At 47.9% G+C, this 24,819-nt stretch overlaps 1 protein-coding gene across 6 annotated transcripts in view; it reads right to left on the bottom strand.

Annotated features, from left to right (window-relative positions):
- Window positions 1–24,819, bottom strand: part of ELFN1 (extracellular leucine rich repeat and fibronectin type III domain containing 1) — a 988,432-nt gene that overhangs the window by 510,179 nt on the left and 453,434 nt on the right. For 2 of the 6 annotated variants that reach the window (XM_063934606.1, XM_063934607.1), the window contains exon 1: window positions 12,931–13,261. The exons of the other annotated variants lie outside the window; for them this stretch is intronic. The gene's annotated coding sequence lies outside the window, so the exon portion shown is untranslated. Of the gene's footprint in view, window positions 1–12,930; window positions 13,262–24,819 lie in introns of those variants that run through there. 6 annotated transcript variants of the gene reach the window in all.

Here is a 24,819-nt window from a genome sequence, read left to right as displayed (position 1 = left end):
CAAGATGAAGAAGGCTCCACCTGTAAATGGGTTACATACTATTTACCGGTGGGGAGGATGCCGGCTGTCAAGATCCCAACAGCGGCATCCTGCCCGCCAGAATGCCAGCAGCGGGGTGAGTGCTAAGAGTCTCCTAGCTGCGAAGGAGGTCACTAACCCGCCATCTTTTGGGTCACATCGGTTGCGTGTGACATCATGTTGCTGCAGAGGCCCGCCCTGCAAGTGGTCCAGACACGCCTGCGTTGTACGGACTGCGCCCCCCCCCCCAAAGCCACAATGTCGCTCCCGAAACGCGCACACGCCGTCCCTTCCCGCCGTGTGAACGCCTCTGCCTGTGAATTAGGCTGAGCCATTCGTATATGTGAGATGGCGTCGCATCTCACTGTGTGCGCATGTGCAGTGTGGCTTCTGCGCGGTTGTACACTGTAAAAGGGTTTTAGCATGCGAATGCATCGCAGATGTGTTCCACGCTGAATCGGGCAATGTATACTATTGCTATTGTCATAATTTGAAACGCTGGCCAAGAGGGGGGTTTCCAAGCAACCGGAAACCCCACCTGCATTTGCCTATAGAGTATTTCCTATAGAAAGCTGAATGCATGATGGTCGTATGTTAGTGAAGGGTATAAAGCCCCAAACAAAACTTTTGATGTATGCATCTCACTGTGTTGAGGTGAGTTTTCTGGCAGACTGCCGGGTAGAAAAAGTGCCGTCAACTACCATTGATGTGTTTTCTTTATTGTTCTTTTACCCTGCTGGAGATTTTAGAAGAAGTTTCCTGAGGTGCTCCAAAAAAGTAAAAGAGGAACATTCTGTGTATTTTATTCTGACAGTGCTTGTGTACCTCCACACTCTATATTTTGAATATAATGTATTTTATGTCTGTCTGAAAATTAAGTGAAAATGAACCTTGTTTCTGAATAACGTATGTTTCCTTTAAATATTTGATGTATTACACTCCATATGTGGGATGAAAATCATATACCAGCAACAAGAAATAAAGTTTAATTAAGCGATATACTAGACTACTGTGTGATCAATTAGTTACATTATCAAATGGATTACATCCTTGTGAGCTAATGTGTGTTTACATACAGTAGCTCCCTTCACAGTCTGACTTGTGACACCGTCATGTTATTTATAGAACTGTTCAAACCCTGGGTGAGTCCAAGGAACATATACATGCAGATTAGTCTGCATTAACCCACGAGGGGCCCTAGATTAGAACTCTCCTTGGCAATAGGATTATGTTTATGAGTCACAGCTATTGGGCTGAAAATGAAATTAAATGTTTCTGGGTAAAAATAGTGCAAACAGTCTGTTACCATACAACCTACATATGGCAAATAATGAAAGCGTCTGGATTTAATGATGTCTTCACTGTCTAATGAGGGAGGCAGAATGTAGTGTGTGGAACGCTGTCAAGCCTATCCTCAACACGCTAAGATAAAACATTATGAGTGACATGTGAGTATTAAATTAATGCTTACAAAATATGTTTTACAACTGTATGTAAAGTTTGAATATTTATTTACAGATATCAGCTGTATTTCTCAAAACACCTAAACTCTGGTATAATCTTGAGATTTAACAACTAATAAAATTGTCAGCACCAGATTAACAATGGGGCGGATGGAGCTACAGCTCCAGGCCTCCAAATACAAATAGGACCATCATCATGGCAGTATGATGAAGACCAGCTACCTAGCTGACCACACAGTTGGCTATAAACATTAACATTGTATTTATAGTTTAGTTTTTGCACAAATTTATGCCATTTTTCTATTTTTATGTATTTAGGGAATTGTGGGGCTGATAGTGTACTGTAGGTGCTGTTCACGCCCACATAACTCAGGCCACACCCACCCAGAACTGGTCATAGCTCCTCCCCTTCTCAGTATAGGCCCTTGAACATTTACAGCCCCAGGGTCATAAGTCCCTTCATCTGTCCCTGACTGACAGCAAAGGTAACTTCTCATTTATAGACAAACACAAGAAAGAATTAGGTTGGCATACATGTAGAGTTGTAATTACAAGTAGGTGGCATACCTGCAGAGTTCTAATGACCATTTGGGGGGGTATACAATTAGTCATGAAAAATTTTAATCGGGGGTTTTCGCAATTTGTTTACATTTCATTCTTTCATTCTTTTCTTTCTTTTTTTTTCAACCAATCAATTATTTCCCATCTTTCTCGGCACAAAATATTTTTATTTTCCCCAAATACAGATACTGTAAAATCTCTTTATGTTTTCACGAAAAAAACGGGGCTGTAATGGCTGTAAAGGCACACAAAACAATGACCCAAATGTATTAAGCCTTAACAAGAGGTAAAGTGGAGACGGATAAAGGCGGGTATTCATTTGTTTGAATAGTCAGTTGGATGTCTGTTTTAATAGACAGGAAAAACAGACACCCAGCTGACTTTTAAAACAATTGAATTCCCCCCAAAGAGTGATAAATGACCAGCCAACCAGCTCCTAACTGTCATTTATCAAACACAGCCAGTGACATGGCAGTTAGGAAGCTGATTGGCTGGTCATTTATCACTCTTTAACTGTCTCTATCTCTTGTTAAGGCTTAATACATTAGGACAAAATACCCAACAACTGCCAGCATTGGGGACAATTAAATATCCCCAGCATGGTCAATTAATTGTGGTAAATTACTGCGGCTAATTGGATATCGCCCTTGGTCAAACTAGAATCTAGCCAGTGACGGTATGCAAATGGATTTATGACAATTTGAGTGAGGCATTCCCAACCTCGGTCCTCAAGGCACACTAACAGTCCATGTTAGTGCTATCCATGCTTGAGCACAAGTGACTTAATTAGTGACTCAGTTATTTTTATTTCTCTAACGTCCTAGTGGATGCTGGGGACTCCGAAAGGACCATGGGGAATAGCGGCTCCGCAGGAGACTGGGCACAAAAGTAAAAGCTTTAGGACTACCTGGTGTGCACTGGCTCCTCCCCCTATGACCCTCCTCCAAGCCTCAGTTAGATTTTTGTGCCCGAACGAGAAGGGTGCAGTCTAGGTGGCTCTCCTGAGCTGCTTAGAAAAAAGTTTAGTTTTAGGTTTTTTATTTTCAGTGAGACCTGCTGGCAACAGGCTCACTGCATCGAGGGACTAAGGGGAGAAGAAGCGAACTCACCTGCGTGCAGAGTGGATTGGGCTTCTTAGGCTACTGGACATTAGCTCCAGAGGGACGATCACAGGCCCAGCCATGGATGGGTCCCAGAGCCGCGCCGCCGTCCCCCTTACAGAGCCAGAAGAGCAGAAGAGGTCCGGAAAAATCGGCGGCAGAAGACGTCCTGTCTTCAATAAGGTAGCGCACAGCACCGCAGCTGTGCGCCATTGCTCTCAGCACACTTCACACTCCGGTCACTGAGGGTGCAGGGCGCTGGGGGGGGGGCGCCCTGAGACGCAATAAAAACACCTTTTTTGGCAAAAAATACATCACATATAGCTCCTGGGCTATATGGATGCATTTAACCCCTGCCAATTTTCCCATAAAAAAGCGGGAGAAAGGCCGCCGAGAAGGGGGCGGAGCCTATCTCCTCAGCACACTGGCGCCATTTTTTCCTCACAGCTCCGTTGGAGGAAGGCTCCCTGACTCTCCCCTGCAGTCCTGAACTACAGAAACAGGGTAAAACAAGAGAGGGGGGGCACTAATTGGCAGATAAATATATACAGCAGCTATATCAGGGAAAAACACTTATATAAGGTTATCCCTATATATATATATAGCGCTCTGGTGTGTGCTGGCAAACTCTCCCTCTGTCTCCCCAAAGGGCTAGTGGGGTCCTGTCCTCTGTCAGAGCATTCCCTGTGTGTGTGCTGTGTGTCGGTACGTTGTGTCGACATGTATGAGGAAAATGGTGTGGAGGCGGAGCAATTGCCTGTGTTAGTGATGTCACCCCCTAGGGAGTCGACACCTGACTGGATGGTCTTATGGAAAGAATTACGTGATAGTGTCAGCACTTTACAAAAGACTGTTGACGACATGAGACAGCCGGCAAATCAGTTAATACCTGTACAGGCGTCTCAAACACCGTCAGGGGCTCTAAAACGCCCGTTACCTCAGGTCGATACAGACACTGACACGGACACTGACTCCAGTGTCGACGGTGAGGAAACAAACGTATTTTCCAGTAGGGCCACACGTTACATGATCACGGCAATGAAGGAGGTTTTGAACATTTCTGATACTACAAGTACCACAAAAAAGGGTATTATGTGGGGTGTGAAAAAACTACCCGTAGTTTTTCCTGAATCAGATGAATTAAATGAGGTGTGTGATGAAGCGTGGGTTTCCCCCGATAAAAAACTGCTAATTTCTAAAAAATTATTGGCATTATACCCTTTCCCGCCAGAGGTTAGGGCGCGTTGGGAAACACCCCCTAGGGTAGATAAGGCGCTCACACGCTTATCAAAACAAGTGGCGTTACCGTCTCCTGATACGGCCGCCCTCAAGGAACCAGCTGATAGGAAGCTGGAAAATATCCTAAAAAGTATATACACACATACTGGTATTATACTGCGACCAGCAATCGCCTCAGCCTGGATGTGCAGTGCTGGGGTGGCTTGGTCGGATTCCCTGACTGAAAATATTGATACCCTGGACAGGGACAATATATTATTGACTATAGAGCATTTAAAGGATGCATTTCTATATATGCGAGATGCACAGAGGGATATTTGCACTCTGGCATCAAGAGTAAGTGCGCTGTCCATTTCTGCCAGAAGAGGGCTATGGACGCGACAGTGGTCAGGTGATGCGGATTCCAAACGGCATATGGAAGTATTGCCGTATAAAGGGGAGGAGTTATTTGGGGTCGGTCTATCGGACCTGGTGGCCACGGCAACGGCTGGGAAATCCACCTTTTTACCCCAGGTCACCTCTCAGCAGAAAAAGATACCGTCTTTTCAGGCTCAGTCCTTTCGTCCCCATAAGGGCAAGCGGGCAAAAGGCCACTCATATCTGCCCCGGGGCAGAGGAAGGGGAAAAAGACTGCAGCAGACAGCCTCTTCCCACGAACAGAAGCCCTCCCCCGCTTCTGCCAAGTCCTCAGCATGACGCTGGGGCCTTACAAGCGGACTCAGGCACGGTGGGGGCCCGTCTCAAGAATTTCAGCGCGCAGTGGGCTCACTCGCAAGTGGACCCCTGGATCCTGCAGGTAGTATCTCAGGGGTACAAATTGGAATTTGAGACGTCTCCCCCTCGCCGGTTCCTGAAGTCTGCTTTACCAACGTCTCCCCCCGACAGGGAGGCGGTATTGGAAGCCATTCACAAGCTGTATTCCCAGCAGGTGATAATCAAGGTACCCCTCCTACAACAGGGAAAGGGGTATTATTCCACGCTGTTTGTGGTACCGAAGCCGGACGGCTCGGTGAGACCCATTTTAAATCTGAAATCCTTGAACACTTACATAAAAAGGTTCAAGTTCAAGATGGAGTCACTCAGAGCAGTGATAGCGAACCTGGAAGAAGGGGACTATATGGTGTCTCTGGACATCAAGGATGCTTACCTCCATGTCCCAATTTGCCCTTCTCACCAAGGGTACCTCAGGTTTGTGGTACAGAACTGTCACTATCAGTTTCAGACGCTGCCGTTTGGATTGTCCACGGCACCCCGGGTCTTTACCAAGGTAATAACCGAAATGATGATTCTTCTTCGAAGAAAAGGCGTCTTAATTATCCCTTACTTGGACGATCTCCTGATAAGGGCAAGGTCCAGAGAACAGTTAGAGGTCGGAGTAGCACTATCTCAAGTAGTACTACGACAGCACGGGTGGATTCTAAATATTCCAAAATCGCAGCTGATTCCGACGACACGTCTGCTGTTCCTAGGGATGATTCTGGACACAGTCCAGAAAAAGGTGTTTCTCCCGGAGGAGAAAGCCAGGGAGTTATCCGACCTAGTCAGAAACCTCCTAAGACCAGGCCAAGTGTCAGTGCATCAATGCACAAGGGTCCTGGGAAAGATGGTGGCTTCTTACGAAGCGATTCCATTCGGCAGATTCCACGCAAGAACTTTTCAGTGGGATCTGCTGGACAAATGGTCCGGATCGCATCTTCAAATGCATCAGCGGATAACTCTGTCTCCAAGGACAAGGGTGTCTCTCCTGTGGTGGTTACAGAGTGCTCATCTCCTAGAGGGCCGCAGATTCGGCATTCAGGATTGGGTCCTGGTGACCACGGATGCCAGCCTGAGAGGCTGGGGAGCAGTCACACAGGGAAAAAATTTCCAGGGCTTGTGGTCAAGCATGGAAACGTCACTTCACATAAATATCCTGGAACTAAGGGCCATTTACAATGCCCTAAGTCAGGCAAGGCCTCTGCTTCAGGGTCAGCCGGTGTTGATCCAGTCGGACAACATCACGGCAGTCGCCCACGTAAACAGACAGGGCGGCACAAGAAGCAGGAGGGCAATGACGGAAGTTGCAAGGATTCTTCGCTGGGCGGAAAATCATGTGATAGCACTGTCAGCAGTGTTCATTCCGGGAGTGGAAAACTGGGAAGCAGACTTCCTCAGCAGACACGATCTTCACCCGGGGGAGTGGGGACTTCACCCAGAAGTCTTCCACATGATTGTGAACCGTTGGGAAAAACCAAAGGTGGACATGATGGCGTCCCGCCTCAACAAAAAACTGGACAGATATTGCGCCAGGTCAAGGGACCCTCAGGCAATAGCTGTGGACGCTCTGGTAACACCGTGGGTGTACCAGTCAGTATATGTGTTCCCTCCTCTGCCTCTCATACCCAAGGTACTGAGAATCATAAGAAGGAGAGGTGTAAAGACTATACTCGTGGCTCCGGATTGGCCAAGAAGGACTTGGTACCTGGAAATTCAAGAGATGCTCACGGAAGACCCGTGGCCTCTACCTCTAAGAAAGGACCTGCTCCAGCAGGGACCATGTCTGTTCCAAGACTTACCGCGGCTGCGTTTGACGGCATGGCGGTTGAACGCCGGATCCTGAAGGAAAAAGGCATTTCCGGATGAAGTTATCCCTACCCTGATCAAAGCCAGGAAGGATGTAACTGTGCAACATTATCACCGTATTTGGCGTAAATATGTTGCGTGGTGTGAGGCCAGGAAGGCCCCTACAGAGGAATTTTAACTGGGTCGATTCCTGCATTTCCTGCAAACAGGACTGTCTATGGGCCTCAAATTAGGGTCCATTATGGTTCAAATTTCGGCCCTGTCAATATTCTTCCAAAAAGAACTAGCTTCAGTTCCTGAAGTTCAGACGTTTGTCAAGGGGGTACTGCATATACAGCCTCCTTTTGTGCCTCCAGTGGCACCTTGGGATCTCAATGTAGTTTTGGGATTCCTAAAATCACATTGGTTTGAACCACTCACCACTGTGGACTTAAAATATCTCACATGGAAAGTGGTAATGCTGTTAGCCCTGGCTTCAGCCAGGCGTGTATCAGAATTGGCGGCTTTATCCTATAAAAGCCCTTACCTAATTTTTCATACGGACAGGGCAGAATTGAGGACTCGTCCTCAATTTCTCCCTAAGGTGGTTTCAGCATTTCACTTAAACCAGCCTATTGTGGTGCCTGCGGCTACTAGGGACTTGGAGGATTCCAAGTTGCTGGACGTAGTCAGGGCCCTGAAAATATATGTTTCCAGGACGGCTGGAGTCAGAAAATCTGACTCGCTGTTTATCCTGTATGCACCCAACAAGCTGGGTGCCCCTGCTTCTAAGCAGACGATTGCTCGTTGGATTTGTAGTACAATTCAGCTTGCACATTCTGTGGCAGGCCTGCCACAGCCAAAATCTGTAAAAGCCCATTCCACACGGAAAGTGGGCTCATCTTGGGCGGCTGCCTGAGGGGTCTCGGCTTTACAACTTTGCCGAGCAGCTACTTGGTCAGGGGCAAATACGTTTGCAAAATTCTACAAATTTGATACCCTGGCTGAGGAGGACCTGGAGTTCTCTCATTCGGTGCTGCAGAGTCATCCGCACTCTCCCGCCCGTTTGGGAGCTTTGGTATAATCCCCATGGTCCTTTCGGAGTCCCCAGCATCCACTAGGACGTTAGAGAAAATAAGAATTTACTTACCGATAATTCTATTTCTCATAGTCCGTAGTGGATGCTGGGCGCCCATCCCAAGTGCGGATTGTCTGCAATACTTGTACATAGTTATTGTTACAAAAATCGGGTTATTATTGTTGTGAGCCATCTTTTCAGAGGCTCCTCTGTTATCATGCTGTTAACTGGGTTCAAATCACAAGTTGTACGGTGTGATTGGTGTGGCTGGTATGAGTCTTACCCGGGATTCAAAATCCTTCCTTATTGTGTACGCTCGTCCGGGCACAGTATCCTAACTGAGGCTTGGAGGAGGGTCATAGGGGGAGGAGCCAGTGCACACCAGGTAGTCCTAAAGCTTTTACTTTTGTGCCCAGTCTCCTGCGGAGCCACTATTCCCCATGGTCCTTTCGGAGTCCCCAGCATCCACTACGGACTATGAGAAATAGAATTATCGGTAAGTAAATTCTTATTTTAACCATCTGTGCTGAAGCCTGGATATCACTAAAACCTGCACTGTTAGTGTGCCTTGAGGACCAAGGTTGGGAATGCCTGATTTAAGTTATGTTTTCCTTTTATTGCTACTTGATTTTTACTAACCCGCCAGCTAAAATAATACTCAGAGCACCATAAACTCTTAGTACAGCCCTCTAAGTATACCACATATCCCACAAGTACCAAATCAGCTTAATGTCTGATACGACTGTAATGCTGGTCTATGGCACAAAAGATATTTGCAAGTCATCAACCAACTAGATTTATATAAATCAGTGGTTCTCAAACTTGGTCTTCAGAACCCCCAAAAATTCATGTTTTACTGGTCACCTGTGCATCTTTGAAGGTGACAGTTATACCCCTTTCACACAGAGCTGAGAATCCGGGTAATTGCCATGGCAAGCCGACAAGACCTGGGTCCCATCTCTGTGGGAAGGCGGCCGTCCTGGGTCTTGCATCCATGGTCCGATCCGGGTCAGCTGCAGTGAGAAAGGCAGGACAGAGTATTGATGACCTAGGTAATGCCTAAAAGGCTGCTGATGGGCTGGCTAAGGGGACCTGGGGGATAATGTAATCTCCAAACGTTCTGTGGGAGCAGCAACGACCTGTGTCCTGGCGGGTTCCGGTATGAATGGGCGACAATGTTAAGGTCGACACTCATTAGGTCGACCACTATTGGTTGACATTGGCATGGTCGACATGGGCAAATGGTCGACACATGAAAGATCGACACATGAAAAGGTCAACGTGATTTTTTTTATTTTTTGGGGTGTTGTTTTCAGCGTAAAGTGATGGGGAACCCCAATTAGTGCACCGCATCCCCTTGCTCCGCTACCGCTGCACTCGTCACAGGTTACCTTTCCCAAACATAGTCCACGTGGATCGTAAAGTATGAAAAAGTTCCAAAAAATAAAAAAAAATTTGAAAAACTCATATCGACCTTTTCATGTGTCGACCTTTCATGTGCCGACCATTTGTCCATGTCAATGTCGACCAATAGTGGCTGACCTAATGAGTGTCGACCTTAACATTGTCGACCATCTGAACGGATACCGTCCTGGCGGTGGTGCGAAAGGTGTAAGTATATCTGAACCCCCGACTACAACCCGTGTTCAATATCCGGGGTCGGACACATGTCTGAGCCAGGGCTTCAGTGTGAAAGGGGTATTGGTAAGACACATGTGCACCCAGGGGCGTCAGAACGTTTTTAGGCTGGGGGGGGGGGGGCAAGATATAATCTCATTTTGGCGCCCCTAAATTGCTGAATCGCTGTAGGCCAGATCCACCTGAAATACATTGAGAAGGCCAGATCCACACTAAGGGGGTCATTCAGATCTGATCGCTGCTGTATGTTTTCGCACAGTGGGCAATCAGGTATTAACTGCGCATGCGCATTGGACAGCAACAAAGGGCATCTCTGGTCAGCGAGGGGATGATGCAAAAAATCCGTTGGCACGGGCGTTTGCAAGGTGATTGACAGGAAGAGACCGTTTGTGGGTGGTAACTGACTGTTTACAGGGAGTGTCCGGAAAATCGCAGGCGTGCCCAAGCGTTTTCATGGCGGGTATCTGATGTCAGCTCCGGCCCGATCAGCCTGATGTGATCGCACTGTAGGAGTAAGTCCTGGGCTGCGCAGAGACTGCACACACTGGATTTTAGCAGCTCAGCGCACACATAGGATCGCACACTTGCACGGCAAATATACACTCCCCCTGGAGGTGGCGACTATTTGAACACAGAACAGTAAAATTAGCAGCTCAGCTCTCCCATGTCACTCTAGTTTCCCCACCACGTGCCCCATGTAACAGGGACAGAGTAGGTCAAGCACTAGCAGTGACCAGTGCAGTGCTGGCGTCAAGGTGACTGATAGTAGTGGCCATGGGAGTTACAGGGAGGGTGAGGGCAGGGATGCTGAGGGGGAGTTACAGGGAGGGTGAGGGCAGGGATGCTGAGGGGGAGTTACAGGGAGGGCGAGGGCAGGGATGCTGAGGGGGAGTTACAGGGAGGGTGAGGGCAGGGATGCTGAGAGGGAGTTACAGGGAGGGTGAGGGCAGGGATGCTGAGGGGGAGTAACAGGGATGGTGAGGGAAGGGATGCTGAGGGGGAGTTACAGGGAGGGCGAGGGCAGGGATGCTGAGGGGGAGTTACAGGGAGGGTGAGGGCAGGTATGCTGAGGGGGAGTTACAGGGAGGGTGAGGGCAGGGATGCTGAGGGGGAGTTACAGGGAGGGCGAGGGCAGGGATGCTAAGGGGGAGTTACAGGGAGGGTGAGGGCAGGGATGATGAGGGGGAGATACAGGGAGGGTGAGGGCAGGGATGCTGAGGGGGAGTTACAGGGAGGGTGAGGGCAGGGATGATGAGGGGGAGATACAGGGAGGGTGAGGGCAGGGATGCTGAGGGGGAGTTACAGGGAGGGCGAGGTCAGGGATGCTAAGGGGGAGTTACAGGGAGGGTGAGGGCAGGGATGCTGAGGGGGAGTTACAGGGAGGGTGAGGGCAGGGACTCTGAAAGGGAGTTACAGGGAGGGTGAGGGCAGGGACACTGACGGGGAGTTACATGGTGGGTGAGGGCAGGGACTCTGACGGCGAGTTACAGGGGGGGTGAGGGCAGGGGCACTGACGGGGAGTTACAGGGAGGGTGAGGGCATGGGCACTGATGGGGTGTTAAAGGGAGGGTGAGGGCAGGGGCACTGAGGGTGGACTTACAAGGAAAGTGAGGGAAGGGGCCTATAAAAATAGCTTTCTAAATAAAATACTCTAAATCACAGTGTGGATTAAACATTCATATACAGATTATAACATACGGAGAGCCATCCCCACCCACCCCCCTCCCCGACTGTCGATTACCTTATATTAGGAGTGTAAGTAATGCCTCCTCTCTTCTTTAGGAAAAGGCAGCAGCCTGTCACACGTGGGATTCTGTCTGTGTGTTGCGGCGATCCCTTTGATTTAGAGCAGCCAACTGGGGAGGCGGAGCTCGGGACTCGGAGAGTACTCAGAGCTGCCTGAGATAGTGTGGTCTTCCTGGGCGGGACATCTCTTCATGCCGCCGGCACCGCTGCTGAGCTGCCTGTGGTAAGTGAGACAGGCTCTGGCAGCAGCGACAGCAACAGGCAGGACAGTGCGGCTCCCTCAGTAAGGAGGCAGAGAGGGAGGAGCCGCTTTTCATGCTGCAGGCGCAGCTGCTGCCTGTCTCAGTGACAAGCGCTGGCAGCCGGCAGCAACAGCAGCACTTCTCAGCAAGGAGGTGTGACAGGGAGGCAGAAAGTGTCAGGGAAATAGTGGGTGACAGAAAGACATTGGGTGACATAAAAATAGTGGGTGACATGGTGAGGGAGACAGGGAGATACTAGGTGATGGAGATAGTGGGTGACAGGGAGAGAGAGTGACAGGGAGATAGTGGGTGACATGGTGAGGGTGACGGGGATAGTGGGCGACATGGTGAGGGTAACATGGTGAGGGTGACAGGGGGGATAGCAAGTGACATGGTGAGGGTGACAGAGGAGATAGCAGGTGACATGGTGGGGGTGACAGGGGGATAGCGGGTGACATGGTGAGGGTGACAGGGGGGATAGCAAGTGACATGGTGAGGGTGACAGGGGGATAGCGGGTGACATGGTGAGGGTGACAAGGGGATAGCGGGTGACAAGGGGATAGCGAGTGACATGGTGAGGGTGACAGGTGGATATCGGGTGACATGGTGATGGTGACAGGGGGCTAGCGGGCGACATGGTGAGGGTGACAGGGGGATAGTGGGTGACATGGTGAGGGTGACAGGGTGGATAGTGGGCGACATGGTGAGGGTGACAGGGGGGATAGTGGGTGAAATGGTGAGAGTGACAGAGGGGATAGCAGGTGACATGGTGACGGTGACGGGGGGGATAGCGGGTGACATGGTGACGGTGATGGGGGGGATAGCGGGTGACAGGTGGATAGTGGGTGACATGGTGAGCGTGATGGGGGGGGATAGCGGGTGACATGGTGAGGGTGACAGGTGGATAGTGGATGATAGGGCACAGCCAACCTCCTAACCCCCCCCCCCCCCTACACACACACTGCACGATGACAGGGGCAGGGGATGCCTCCCAGCGGCATGGCCAGCCTCCTCTCCCCTATACCCCCCCCCATCACAAGAGGTGTTCCAGCAGTACAGACAGCCCCCCCCCCCCCCCCCCCCCCATCACAGGAGGTGTCCCAGCAGCACAGACAGCCTCCCCCCCCCCCCTCCCCTTTCACAGAGCAAAGGGGATGCTTCCAGCGTCACAGGCAGCTTCCTCCCCCCTCCCCCGCTGTCATGATGCCTCCAGCCGCATCTTCCCTCTCTCTCCCCCACGCTGTCCCCGGGGACGCCTCCAGCGCAGCCGCACAGTCCACAGCCAGCCGCACAGTCCAGCTCACCTGTCCGCCTCCGGGCTCAGTAGGTCCGCCCGCCGCCTGCATCCATCGCGCGGAGAGAGATGATCCTCCTGCCTCATGCTGACGGCCGGGAACCTCGTAGAGCAGACTGCAGAGCTCAGGGAGGCGGAGCTCCTCAGACTGCAGGCATGCTGCTGTATGAATAGCAGTGCAGCGGCAGCAATAGCAATTTTTTAAAAAGCCTGAAAATGATGGGGGAGGGGCCGCACCGGGCCTGGGATGTTCACTGCATGGAGCGGAGGATGTAATGTGCGGTCTTTCACCTGACCACACATCGCTCCTCCGCTCCTCCTATACCTTGATCGGCGCCTCTCTATGTATGGGGGGGGCGAGCTGCCCCCTTGCCCCCCCCCCCCAGTTCCGACGCCTCTGTGTGCACCTACAAGGTGACAGGACAAACATGAACTGTTAGGAGGTTCTGAGGACTGAGCTTGAGAACCACTGTGATAAAATGATTCCTATCCAATGGAATATTATATTTTCCAGGTAGGATAATTGCTCAACAGCAAGGGAGGCGGGACAGACCTAGGAGAAGAGGACTGGTGCTGGGAATGATGGGCAAGTATGGGAGCTGGGGAGGGGTTGTGGTGGGTTGGACTGCGCAATGTGTGGGGAGGGGGGCGGGAGCAAAAACTGGGGTGACTGAGCATAGCGCATGTGTCCTGCGGTTAATTTGTCTTTCTGCAAAAGTTACAAAGCAATCACACTGGTATATCTCTTTAATGTGCTGTTGGTCTCAGCCTAATTATTTTGGGACTTGCAGCGTGAACTTAGCAATATTATTGCTACTGTGGAGCAAATTGGATACAAATTTTAATGTGTGTTTTTTTTTATATATTATTGTCTCTTATATTTATAATAAGCTCCTCACATTTTTCAATGAAAGCTATATACCTTTATCTGCAAAATAGATTGATCATTATTGTGGATTCTATTGCAATATTTATATATATGAACACAGCAGCGCTCCCTTATATTATTTGTTTGACCCAGCATATGTGTGGTCAAGTATACTAGTGATATTACAACTGTATGGATTTTAACTAGATATTTCTTAGGGGTAATACTGTATACTTAAAGTAGAAAATGACCATAACTAGGAGAAAGAACAATTTGATGGCCCCTAGCTGCCCAACTAGAAGGGCGCACACTGTAGTTACTCTAAGTGTCAATACGTTATTAAATTGTAGCATTTAACGAAAGAAATTGAGTTAATATATGTCATCTATTCTGGCTGGTATTAGTATATAATTTATTTATTTTTTTCAAAATAAGCATTTTCTATAACAGTGTATTTAACAATAAACAACAAAACATATAGTACGGGGAGAAATACTGGCTGGCGTTCCTCGCTGGCAGCAGTAAGAATACACATACTTACACCTGTGCAGTACAACTGTAAGCTAGGACCTGGGTTTCCAGTAAATAAAGAAAAATTAATATAAAAAATAAGATTTTACTTACCGATAAATCTATTTCTCGTAGTCCGTAGTGGATGCTGGGGACTCCGTCAGGACCATGGGGATATAGCGGCTCCGCAGGAGACAGGGCACAATAATAAAAGCTTTAGGATCAGGTGGTGTGCACTGGCTCCTCCCCCTATGACCCTCCTCCAAGCCTCAGTTAGGATACTGTGCCCGGACGAGCGTGCATAATAAGGAAGGATATTGAATCCCGGGTAAGACTCATACCAGCCACACCGATCACACCGTACAACCTGTGATCTGAACCCAGTTAACAGTATGATAACAACGAAGGAGCCTCTGAAAAGATGGCTCACAACAAGAATAACCCGATTTTTGTAACAATAACTATGTACAAGTATTGCAGACAATCCGCACTTGGGATGGGCGCCCAGCATCCACTACGGACTACGAGAAATAGATTTATCGGTAAGTAAAATCTTATTTTCTCTGACGTCCTAGTGGATGCTGGGGACTCCGTCAGGACCATGGGGATTATACCAAAGCTCCCAAACGGGCGGGAGAGTGCGGATGACCCTGCAGCACCGAATGAGAGAACTCCATGTCCTCCTCAGCCAGGGTATCAAATTTGTAGAATTTAGCAAACGTGTTTTCCCCTGACCAAGTAACTGCTCGGCAAAGTTGTAAAGCCGAGACCCCTCGGGCAGTCGCCCAAGATGAGCCCACTTCCTTTTGGAATGGGCTTTTACCGATTTTGGCTGTGGCAGGCCTGCCACAGAATGTGTAAACTGAATTGTATTACAAATCCAGCGAGCAATCGTCTGCTTAGAAGCAGGAGCACCCATCTTGTTGGGTGCATACAGGCTAAACAGCGAGTCAGATTTTCTGACTCCAGCCTTCCTGGAAACATATTTTTCAGGGCCCTGACAACGTCAAGTAACTTGGAGTCCTCCAAGTCCCTAGTACCCGCAGGTACCACAATAGGTTGGTTCATGTGAAAAACAGAAAACACCTTAAGGAGAAATTGAGGACGAGTCCTCAATTCTGCCCTGTCAGAATGAAAAATTAAGTAAGGGCTTTATATATGATAAAGCCGCCAATTCTGACACACGCCTGGCTGAAGCCAGGGCTAATAGCATCGTCACCTTCCATGTGAGATATTTTAAGTCCACAGTGGTGAGTGGTTCAAACCAATGTGACTTTAGGAAACTCAAAACAACATTGAGATCCCAAGGTGCCACTGGGGCACAAAAGGAGGCTGTATATGCAGTACCCCTTTTACAAACATCTGAACGTCAGGCACTAAAGCCAGTTCTTTCTGGAAGAAATTCGACAGGGCCGAAATTTGAACCTTAATGGACCCTAATTTTAGGCCCATAGACAGTCCTGTTTTCAGGAAATGTAGGAAACGACCCAGTTGGAATTCCTCTGTAGGGGCCTTCTTGGCCTCACACCACGCAACATATCTTCGCCAAATGCGGTGAAAATTTTTGCGGTTACATCCTTCCTGTCTTCGACCAGGGTAGGGATGACTTCATCTGGAATGCCCTTTCAGGATCCGGCGTTCAACCGCCATGCCGTCAAACGCGGCCGCGGTAAGTCTTGGAACAGACAAGGCCCCTGCTGGAGCAGGTCCTTTCTTAAAGGTAGAGGCCACGGGTCTTCCGTGAACATCTCTTGAAGTTTCGGGTACCAAGTCCTTCTTGGCCAATCCGGAACCACGAGTATCATTCTTACTCATCTCCCTCTTATGATTCTCAGTACTTTTTTTATGAGAGGCATAGGAGGGAACACATACTCTGACTGGTACATCCACAGTGTTACCAGAGCGTCCACCGCTATTGCCTGAGGGTCCCTTGACCTGGTGCAATATCTAGTTTTTTGTTCAGGCGGGACGCCATCATGTCCACCTTTGGTTTTTCACAACGGTTTACAATCATGTGGAAGACTTCCCGATGAAGTCCCCACTCTCCCGGGTGGAGGTCATGCCTGCTGAGGAAGTCTGCTTCCCAGTTTTCCACTCCCGGAATGAACACTGCTGAGAGTGTTATCACATGATTTTTCGCCCAGCGAAGAATCCTTGCAGTTTCTGCCATTTCCCTCCTGCTTCTTGTGCCGCCCTGTCTGTTTACGTGGGCGACTGCCGTGATGTTGTCCCACTGGATCAATACCGGCTGACCTTGAAGCAGAGGTCTTGCTAAGCTTAGAGCATTGTAAATTGCCCTTAGCTCCAGTATATTTATGTGGAGAGAAGTCTCCAGACTCGATCACACTCTCTGGAAATTTTTTCCTTGTGTGACTGCTCCCCAGCCACTCAGGCTGGCATCCGTGGTCACCAGGACCCAGTCCTGAATGCCGAATCTGCGGCCCTTTCATAGATGAGCACTCTGCAGCCACCGCAGAAGAAACACCCTTGTCCTTGGAGACAGGGTTATCCGCTGATGCATCTGAAGATGCGATCCGGACCATTTTTCCAGCAGATCCCACGTAAAGGTTCTTGCGTGAAATCTACCGAATGGGATCGCTTTGTAAGAAACCACCATTTTTCACAGGATCCTTGTGCAATGATGCACTGATACTTTTCCTGGTTTTAGGAGGTTCCTGACTAGCTCGGATAACTCCCTGGCTTTCTTCTCCGGGAGAAAACATCCTTTTCTGGACTGTGTCCAGAATCATCCCTAGGAACAGTAGACGTGTCGTCGGAAAAAACTGCGATTTTGGAATATTTAGAATCCACTCGTGCTGTCGTAGAACTACTTAAGATAGTGCTACTCCGACCTCCAACTGTTCTCTGGACCTTGCCCTTATCAGGAAAGCGTCCATATTTCTTTTAAGAAGAATCATCATTTCGGCCATTACCTTGGTAAAGACCCGGGGTGCCGTGGACAATCCAAACGGCAGCTTCTGAACTGATAGTGACAGTTCTGTACCACGAACCTGAGGTACCCTTGGTGAGAAGGGCAAATTTGGACATGTAGGTAAGCGTCCCTGATATCCAGTGACACCATATCGTCCCCTTCTTCCTGGTTCGCTATCACTGCTCTGAGTGACTCCATCTTGATTTGAACGCTTGTATGTAAGTGTTCAAATATTTCAGATCTCACCTAGCCGTCTGGCTTCAGTACCACAATATAGTGTGGAATAATACCCCTTCCCTTGTTGTAGAAGGGGTACTTTGATTATCACCTGCTGGGAATACAGCCTGTGAATTGTTCCCAATACTGCCTCCCTGTCGGAGGGAGACGTTGGTAAAGCAGACTTCAGGAACTTGTGAGGGGGAGACGTCTCGAATTTCCAATGTACACCTGGGATACTACGTGTAGGATCCAGGAGTCCACTTGTGAGTGAGCCCACTGCGTGCTGAAACTCTTGAGATGACCCCCTACCGCACCTGAGTCCGCTTGTACGGCCCCAGCGTCATGCTGCGGACTTGGCAGAAGCTGTGGAGGGCTTCTGTTCCTGGGAATGGGCTGCCTGCTGCAGTCTTCTTCCCTTTCCTCTACCCCTGGGCAGATATGACTGGCCCTTTTGCCCGCCTGCCCTTATGGGGACGAAAGGACTGAGACTGAAAAGACTGTGTCCTTTTCTGCTGAGATGTGACTTGGGGTAACAAAAGGTGGATTTTTCAGCTGTTGCCATGGCCACCAGGTCCGATGGACCGCCCCTTTATACGGCAATACTTCCATGTGCCGTCTGGAATCTGCATCACCTGACCACTGTCGTCTGGCAGATATGGACATCACATTTACTCTTGATGCCAGAATGCAAATATCCCTCTGCGCATCTCGCATATATAGAAATGCATCCTTAAAATGCTCTATAGTCAATAAAATCTTGTCCCTGTCAAGGGTATCAATATTTTCAGTCAGGAAATCCGACCAAGCCCCCTCAGCGCTGCACATCCAGGCTGAGGCGATTGCTGGTCGTAGTATAACACCAGTATATGTGTATATACTTTTAGGATATTTTTCAGCTTCCTATCAGCTGGCTCCTTGAGGGCTGCCGTATCTGGAGACGGTAACGCCACTTGTTTTTATAAGCGTGTGAGCGCCTTATTCACCCTAAGGTGTGTTTCCCAACTCGCCCTAACTTCTGGCGGGAAAGGGTATACCGCCAATAATTTTCTATCGGAGGAAACCCACGTATCATCACACACTTCATTTAATTTATCTGATTCAGGAAAAACTACAAGTAGTTTATTCACACCCTACATAATACCCTTATTTGTGGTACTTGTAGTATCAGAAATATGTAACACCTCCTTCATTGCCCTTAAATGAAACGTGTGGCCCTAAAGGAAAATACGTTTGTTTCTTCACCGTCGACACTGGAGTCAGTGTCCGTGTCTGTGTCTGTGTCGACCGACTGAGGTAAATGGGCGTTTTTACAAGCCCCTGACGGTGTCTGAGACGCCTGGACAGGTACTAATTTGTTTGCCGGCCGTCTCATGTCGTCAACCGACCTTACAGCGTGTTGACATTATCACGTAATTCCTAAATAAGCCATCCATTCCAGTGTCGACTCCCTAGAGAGTGACATCACCAATACAGGCAATTTTCTCCGCCTCCTCACCAACATCGTCCTCCTACATGTCGACACACACGTACCGACACACAGCACACACACAGGGAATGCTCTGACAGAGGACAGGACCCCACTAGCCCTTTGGGGAGACAGAGGGAGAGTTTGCCAGCACACACCAAAAACGCTATAATTATACAGGGACAACCCCTTATACAAGTGTTTTCCCTTATAGCATTTTTATATATGTAATCATATCGCCAAATACGTGCCCCCCCTCTCTGTTTTAACCCTGTTTCTGTAGTGCAGTGCAGGGGAGAGCCTGGGAGCCTTCCTCACAGCAGAGCTGAGCAGGAAAATGGCGCCGTGTGCTGAGGAGAATAGGCCCCGCCCCCTTTTCGGCGGGCTCTTCTCCCGGAGTTTGTGAGATCTGGCAGGGGTTAAATACATCCATATAGCCTCAAGGGCTATATGTGATGTATTTTAGCCATAAAAAAGGTATTATACATTGCTGCCCAGGGCGCCCCCCCCAGCGCCCTGCACCCTCAGTGACAGTTGGTGACTGTTGGTGAAGTGTGCTGACAACAATGGCGCACAGCTGCAGTGCTGTGCGCTACCTTATGAAGACTGAAAATCTTCTGCCGCCTGTTTCTGGACCTCTGGTCCTCTTCAACTTCGGCATCTGCAAGGGGGGTCGGCGGCACGGCTCCGGGACGAACCCCAGGGTGAGACCTGTGTTCCGACTCCCTCTGGAGCTAATGGTGTCCAGTAGCCTAAGAAGCAAATCCATCCTGCACGCAGGTGAGTTTTCTTCTCTCCCCTAAGTCCCTCGTAGCAGTGAGCCTGTTGCCAGCAGGACTCACTGAAAATAAAAAACCTAACTTAAACTTTTATTCTAAGCAGCTCAGGAGAGCCACCTAGATTGCACCCTTCTCGTCGGGCACAAAAATCTAACTGAGGCTTGGAGGAGGGTCATAGGGGGAGGAGCCAGTGCACACCACCTGATCCTAAAGCTTTTATTATTGTGCCCTGTCTCCTGCGGAGCCGCTATATCCCCATGGTCCTGACGGAGTCCCCAGCATCCACTAGGACGTCAGAGAAAATGTGTTAATGCTGTGATTTTTATTTAAAAAATGCTCTATTAAAATAAATAAAGCATTTTTTGTAAAAATATTAATATGCCCTGCTATTGCCATCAATGTTAATGATTAGCGGTATCTACTTAGGTCAACATTAGTGGATGCCATGTACTACACACAGCATTAGTGGCTGCCATATACTATTGACAGTATCAGTGACCACCAAATACTACACACAGCATCAGTGACCACCATATACTACAGACAGCACTACTGACCTGTTGGGTATGGGTGACCGACGCTTGGGATCCCACTGGTCACCATACCAACGCCGGGATCCCGGGGATTACATTGCCAGTCGGGGGTGGGGGTGGGGTGGGGTGGGGGGCGAGCACAAAGAAAGCCCTTTCCGAGCTCGCTGCGGATTCTATTCCCAATTTATGGGTGTCGTGGACACCCACGAGTGGGAATAGTCCCTCTTAGTCAGCATGCTGACTGTTGGGATGTTGAGGGGAGGGATGTAGGTGTCGGTAATGTGACCGCCGGTCACATAACTACATCCCTTACTGACCACCATATACTACAGACAGCATTAGTAACCACCATATATTACAGACAGTATCAGTTTCTACCCTATACTACAGACAGCATTAGAGACCACCACATACTACACACTGTATTAGTGACTGCAATATACTACAGACTGCATTAATGACCATCATATAATACAGGCAGAATTTATAATTTTCATACATAGATGTAGCCATGACCATCTTTGCTGTGATGCGGCATGCAGCAACAAGGCTTGCTGTATGTCATGCCAGGCTGTGACTATTCACAGATGGCGATTGCTCCATGAATTCATAGAGGAAGTAATGGAGCAATCACCAGCTGCAAATAGTCAGACTGGTGCGCATTGCAGCAAATTGGTCATGGCTACATCTGTATTACAACCAGCATTAGTGACTGCCATATGCTAGACAGTATCAGTGGCCGCTATATACTACAGACAACATTAGTGACCACCATATACTACAGAGTACTTTAGTGACTGCCATATAATACAAACAGCTTCAGTTTTGTTTTATACTACAGACAGCAGTGGTGACCTTCATATACACACACAGCATTAGTGACTGCCATTTACAACAGACAGTATCAGTAACTGCCATATACTACAGCATTAGTGACCGCCATATACTACACACATCATTAGTGACCACCATATACTACAGACAGCATTAATGGCTGCCATATACTACAGACAACATTTCCATATACTTCAGACAGTGTTAGTGGCCGCTATATGCTAGACAGTATCAGTGACTGAATTATACTACAGACATTAGTGACCACCATATACTATAGACAGCATTAATGACCACCATATAATACAGGCAGAATTAGTGGCTGCCATATACTCAGACAGCTTCAGTTACTGCTGTATACTACAGACAGCATTAATGACTGCTATATAATACAAACAGTATCAGTGGCCACCATATACTACAGGCAGCATTAGTGACCACCATATACACAGTTTCAGTTACTGTCATTTACTCCAGACAGCATTAGTGACTGCCATATACTATACACATCTTTAGTGACTGCATATAATAGACAGTATCAGTGACCACCATATACAGCAGATAGCATTAATGACTTCCACATGTTGCAGACAACATTAGTGAAAGTAATACTGTATACTACAGAGTTAAACTCCTAATTACATCTCTTGCCATTATTAAAAAGAACCTTCATCTAATTTCCCATTAAATCTTTAACCTTTATCCACTCTTATTTTTATTATTACCACCATAGACTTTATAAACTATACCTGGGATGTGCAGTGAGCTAAATAGCTCAGGAGGCACTGGCTAGCACCAGAGATAGATTTACATGCAATATATGAGCCAAAGCGTACATCTGGGCATTATACACAGGTGTAGCAGTATAAATTCCTGGAAATTTGGTTAGTTTTGATCAGAGATGTTCGGAAAAGTTAGCCAGGTGAGGCACTGCCTCACCTGCCATAGACTTTTTACTCCAGAGTTTTGGCTATAAAAATTATTAGAATAATGCAAAGAAGATATTTCAAACATATTATTTGTATTTTTCATATACTTTATTCAGTCAAAACTCTGGCACAAACGTTAGTATGACAGGAAAGGCTCTGTCTCAACTGCCTTACCCCACCGCACGTCACTGAACTATACCCAACCACCCCCCTCCCTGTCATATTCTAACTTTCATGTTGGTAATCTCTTCTGCTGAGTCTGTCCCTTCCCTGTAGCGGCCACACAGCAGTGCCCAGGAAGCAGCTGCCTGTCAGGTATGGACCACCGAGGCTGCTGCTGACAGTGAGGATGAGGCAGGGCCAAGCAGAGTCAATCAGGGGCTGTTCCTATTCCTGCAGAACTGGGCCCCTTGGAGGGGTTCACTGTATGCTGACCCACTCGCACATACCCCAGGCCTTCCCTCTTCCCAACTGTTCCCCTGCATACTGTAGTATATTGGCTTGCTTTGAACATCAATCATATTATCCAGCAATATACAGAGATGAAAATATTAAAGGATACAAAGACATGATTTTCTAATGACTTAGTTAAACATAAGCATGAATTGTTATATTGCTTTATTCCCTAATATATAGTCTTGGTGATGTACTACTTTCCAAAAATGTCATTACATTACTTGCTCTTTTAAAAATAAACCATTCTACAAATCCATTGCTTAATACTGTGGGGCTAATGCAGACCTGTTCGCTCGCTAGGTTTTTTTTGCAGTCCTGCGTTCACATAGTCGCCGCCCATAGGGGAGTGTATTTCACTTTGCAAGTGTGCGAATGCATGTGTAGCAGAGCTGTACAACACCCTGTGTGAAACGCAGCCTAGCAATCAGGTCTGAATTAGCCACTGTGTATACACCTTGCTGTGTAGATTGAATATACATTGCTGCATAGATGTACATTGCTACATAGATATAATACACAATGCAAGGAAATACAGTAGTTGCTTGTATAAGGCAAAAAGTAACATTTGTCTAATATGTCAAGTATCTTATGCATTATGTAATAACATGATACCCTATCTGCATAGCAGGAATGTTTTCTCACCTGCAAAGAACATTTGTTCATAATCCAATCAGTTTAACATGTGCTCCGATCTATTTTACAGCACGGGAATGTGACAAGAGGGCAAAGCTCTGAATATATCCTGTAACCGTATTAAGCTATAATCCTTTCTAATGGTTGTTGTGATTTATACAAGATTACTCAATGCGTTTTATGATAAGTTAAATAGTACTGACTGCTGGGAGGATTTATTTTACTAAATTAGACAGGTATGCAGGGCACTCATGACATTTCCCTAACCTTCCCATCAAATTGTGCAATTGTTGATTCGCCAGCAAAGCACGGAAATGTTTAATTCTTCCTGCTCCCTCCTCCTACGCATTGTACTAAAGAGTCCACCTCGTTGATTCTGATCTCTTTTTGCCAATGGCACAGCCTAGACCTCTTCCTCCCACCAGAGAAATTAGGAGCAGCAGTCTTTGTTACCTAATGGTACAGTACTATGCAAAACGCTTGTTCAAATATTATATTTGCCTGTACTGTACAGTATATCCAAGGCCAGGTACCTACGGATGTTGCATTAAATAGGCATATTAAACCTAAGAGAGGTAACTATGCTAGCAAGACAGGTGGAAAAAAAACAGTGGGTGTCAGGGAGAAGAGAAAAGAAATAAAAAAAATCTTTTGCCGCATACAAACTAAGAATAGAATATTTTTGCCCATTCCAAAGCACAATGGGGGAATCAATTTCAGCGGAAAGGACGCAATGTGCTGTTCCGATGCTGCATATTGCGCCTGCCAGCATCACCCCATAGAAGTGCGATGGAAAACTTGCTATGTCTGCCCTACCATATATGGACAATATGTGTGCAACCAAGCATCATGACACTGCCCCGTCGGCACTTGAATTGAATTCCCCGCAATGACTGTACTTTTAATTTGCTGAATTTAAAAGCAGGGCCGTAACTAGGGGGGGGGGGGGGGGGCTAAGGGGGGCAGGATTTGAGGGGGTGCCAAGAAGTTACAGAGGAACTTACCGGCAGTGCAACACCCTTGGCAATGTCTCTGACCCACCTGTCTGCCCGCAGCTGGCTCAAACGCTGTGCAGGTGAGCTCCAGTACCTGGGATCTCTCCTATGCCGGCTACTGTCTTAAACTTTCTTCTGTGCCATGCAGTGCTGCGACTAGCGTGCGGTGTACTGTACAAGCTATAGAAGTGCACTGTGCTCTCAGTTAGCAGTATCAAGCTCCGCTTTGCCTCCCAGATGGGGGGATTTGATGTAGCTTATAGGGGGATGTAGTGTAGTGATGTAGTGTACCATATAGGGTATGTAGTGTAGTAATGTATTGCAGTATAAAGGGGCATGTAGTGCTCTGATGTGGTGTAGCACATAAGGGGATGTAGTGTAGTGATGTAGTGTAGCATATACGGTATGTAGTGCAGTCCATAGGGGCATGTAGTGTAGTGATGTAGTTCAGCATGATGGGGATGTAGTATAGTGATGTAGTGCAGTGGATAGGGGAATGTAGTGCAGTGACGAAGTGTTATGATACAGTGCAATGTATGGGGACACACATTGGAACATGTAGTTGTGTAGTTGAACACGCTGGCGGGGCATGTGACGCATACTGTAGGGCATTTGAGGCACATAGGGGAATATTGTCCAATAGTATCCCCTTTTTATAGACAGAGTTTGTTTCACTGTTGTTGCTTTTTTTTCTTTTTCTTTTTTTTTGGGGGGGGGGTGTATGTGCAATTTATTGCCTTGCCCCG

Source organism: Pseudophryne corroboree, chromosome 7 (genome assembly GCF_028390025.1).
Source record: "Pseudophryne corroboree isolate aPseCor3 chromosome 7, aPseCor3.hap2, whole genome shotgun sequence".
NCBI lineage: Eukaryota > Metazoa > Chordata > Amphibia > Anura > Myobatrachidae > Pseudophryne > Pseudophryne corroboree.
This window is presented reverse-complemented; position numbering and strand designations above follow the sequence as displayed.